This window comes from Solanum pennellii, chromosome 6 (assembly GCF_001406875.1).
Source record: "Solanum pennellii chromosome 6, SPENNV200".
NCBI lineage: Eukaryota > Viridiplantae > Streptophyta > Magnoliopsida > Solanales > Solanaceae > Solanum > Solanum pennellii.
This window is the reverse complement of record NC_028642.1, coordinates 25,533,876-25,537,511: the sequence shown is the minus strand read 5'-3', so window position 1 is coordinate 25,537,511 and position 3,636 is coordinate 25,533,876. Positions and strand designations below refer to the sequence as shown.

Genomic DNA, 3,636 nt, shown 5'->3' with positions numbered 1-3,636 from the left:
GGGGGGGGGGGGGAGAAAAATATGCACTTTACTCTTTTCCTTAACCATGGTTTTGTTCCAAATGGGTTTTTCTGGTAAGGTTTTTAACGAGGCAACATTCAAACGTATTAAAAGATGTGTACTCTTTTTCCTTCACTAGGATTTTTCCCACAGGGTTTTTTCTTAGGAAGGTTTTAACGAGACATATTATCTATGGACAACCAAGGGAGGGTGTTATAAAATATTTAAGTGTGGATGTACACTACACCAAGTAGTTACTCACCCATTACCTCCACTATTTTCCTCATTATGAAGGTGATCATAACCTCCATAACCTCCACCTTTATAACCATTATTCTTGTAAACTTTCACTTTCATAACCTCCCCATTAAGTTCATATTAATGTCGTGTTTATGACAAACCTTTTGTATGCCTCTATGTTATACTATAAATTGAGGCATGACGGTTCATGTATATTGTATACACTTGAAGATTGGATGAATACTTTGAAGAATAAGAGATACTCTCACCTTTTGTCTCTCTATTTATATTGCTTTATATTTTATATTTATTTTATTATTTTGATTTAGTTTTACAATATAAATAATATTATAAAAGTAATATATTAAGTCAATAACTAAACCTATTTTGAGATTGAAATTGAATGTCAAAATAATTATTTCCTTTTTTATGATAAAAGTTTGGATTTATTTAGTTTATTTGTGTCCCAATAAATGTAAAGTTGGTAACTAATGTCTAAAGAATTTTTTTTTCATATGTTAGGTTGGTTTTATGGACTATCAATATTAAATCTCAGCTTCTACAAATGGTCATCCTATTTCCCTCACTAGGTTTTTCATATAGTTCTTTGAACACTTTCTGAACACTGATAATTGTGATAAAATATGGTTTGAATAAGGAGGTACCGCGATAATGTCTTCAACTATGTTTCTATAACGTCTCTATATGAATCATCTTATTTCAAATCCTAGCGTACATTGAGTTTATGTTTACAATAACTTTATCAGGAGGTACTGCGATAAATATTTTTGTAGGTTCTATATTTCCTTTTTTCATCAGATCATCATTTGTGAAAGCATTGTAGAAAATAATTAAAGTTCTTACAATTTAACAAATATGTGAGGACTTAAAAGTTTTTAAAACATCGAATAGAAATGACAAAGAAAATCATGTGAAGACTACAAAAACTGGATATCTATCCTTATATATTGTAGTCCTTAAAAGATTGTTTCAAAATTTGCTATTCTAATCCACATTTCATAATATAAAAAAACTATTATTTTTTAATGAACATCAATTAATGTAACTTAGAAACTAATGGAGTGAATGAAAAAAAATTTCTAGATTTTTTTCGGCTATAGAGTAGAATATACCTTTCAGAAACAATCATACGATTTTGATACCTTTTTTATTATTGATTCAGGACCCGACCCCAACTCCAAACTAGAACACAGTGTTATGATTGATTTGGTATTCGACCCTGACACTCGACCTTGTATTAGTTTTAACAAGGTTTTATGTTTGATTTTAAAGGAAAAATGTCCATGTTGAAAGCGCATAAGGCAGTTGAAAAAAAGTGAAGAAGATGACCTACGAAGGCCATCGACGGTCTTTACTGTCTGTAGGTGGTGACTGTCGATGTACAATTCAGGAAAAGGGAGAAGACCGGGGATATCTGACTAAGTGTGGAACCACGAGAGCAGACGATCCGTCGATTGATCGGACCGTACTAGTGAACCGTCGATTGGTTCAGAAAAGGTTCCAGTTACTGACTTCTTCACGATTCTAAGTGTGGAACGACTTAAGAGCATCGACGGGGCGTAGATGGATCGACGGGGCGTAGATGGATCGACGGACTGTACTGCTGGTTCGTCGTTTGTTTCTGAGAAGGTGCTATCTGGTGAAAAAAATTATTTACAAGTATGGACTGATGGAGGCAGTCGATGAACCGTCGTTCAGTGGGTTGGTCGATTGAATCCGCGTTTCTGGACATAACTTTCCTTATTTAAATTCCTTTTTCGTTATGATAATGTTTTATATAAATGGGGGATTAAAACCTCGTTTAGCTACTATTATTATTGTTCTTTTTTGTGTTGGAGATTTTTGGTTGAACACTTTGGGCAATCAATCAATTTCTAGATTAAGATACCACCATTAAGCGAGAATTTGGCGGACACCGTGGAGTTCGCCCAAGGGGTTGACCTTGCTACTTCAGAGACTGCTGATACCACCCAAGCTAATCCCACCAATGCTTTTAGTTGGGCCCCCAACTCATCTCGATCCACATAACTATCTGCAGCACTGGTTCCTCTAGCTCAGATTCAGATGTTGGGCCCATATAGCCACCTTTATCAACCATTTTGATGCATAAATCCATTGCTTAGGCTGAGGACCGAATTGAGAAGACGGTGGTCCAGCAAACCGAGCAAAAAATTGAGGGGTTCACCAATGCCTAGATACCTTCGAGGTGCGTGTGCTAGCATGATCAGCCCTTACATAGACTTCACAACCCTTCCAGATGCGACTGCTAGTTTGCGTGCTGATGTAGATTCCATTTTGGAGATGGGGAGGACTAAGTCGGAGAGTGTGCCCATAGAGCTAGCAGAGGACACATATATAGACGCCTTGTTCAGACCCACAGTTGATCCAAAATATGAGCAGCGAGTGCGTTCCAAGAGTCAGCGCTCCAGCCATACCACAGAGGCCGGTGATGAGCCCGTGCTAAAAAGAGGGAGAGGTCGGAGTTAGAACAGTTTAGGAGAGATTCCTTGGCTGATGAGGAGCTCCGTCAACAAAAATCACGGGAGATGGCTGCTGGGGTATCCAGTCTGGTACCAGAGTCAAGTGAGAGAAGCACTAGTGATGGTGCGGCGGTTGATGTGGGAACCACTGAGAGTGGTCTAGTTGATGATCTAGTGGGTTTCGGGTAATCGGACCCACCCACATGTTGGAAGTTCTTCGGCGATATGTGCACAGTTTTGCTTCACCTACCACCCTATTATTTTGATTTTACTACATTGGGGACAATTGCACGTTTTTTGTTGGGGTGGGGTAAATTGTAAGTGAGTGGTAAGGTGAAGTCTGAGTAACACAACTCAGAATCCTCTCTTGCGGTTTTCTTGCATGTGTTATTTTTTCCCAAGAGATTTTTTAATTTTTGTTTGAACCGGCATGTTGTAAATTGTACAAGTATAAAAGCATGAAACATGAGGAATTATGGCTAAAAAAATGATATCCCGTCCTAGATTGTGCTTGCATACAAAGGTGAAAATAAGTTGAATGTGTTGGCTCTAAGCAGTACATAAATAGGCACCCACTGTATGATCTTCAACTAACACCTAAACAAGGAAACCCAATAATCTGATAGTGTAATGAGGTGCCAAGAGAATATGATAAGACACTACAAAAAAATAGTATTAAGCGACTGACGAAATCCATCGCTAATCAATGTTTTTCCGTCGCTAAATTGGATTTGCGACGGATTGTTGGCTGTTGAGATTTTACTCATTAGTAATTGCTTAGCAATGAAAAATGAGTTTTGTGGCATATTTAGCGATGAATTAGAGACGAATGATATATGTCTCTACTTGTTAGTGATACACTAATCTATCGTTATACTTATATAATTCGTTGCTA

The 3,636-nt window shown here is 37.4% G+C and overlaps 1 long non-coding RNA gene across 1 annotated transcript in view; it reads left to right on the top strand.

The window, feature by feature from the left end:
• Positions 1-2,112, top strand: part of LOC107021817 — an 11,966-nt gene extending 9,854 nt beyond the window's left edge. The window contains exon 3 of the long non-coding RNA XR_001457084.2: positions 1,534-2,112. This is a non-coding gene — a long non-coding RNA (uncharacterized LOC107021817). The remainder of the gene's footprint in view (positions 1-1,533) is intronic.
• Positions 2,113-3,636: the final 1,524 nt, after the last annotated feature.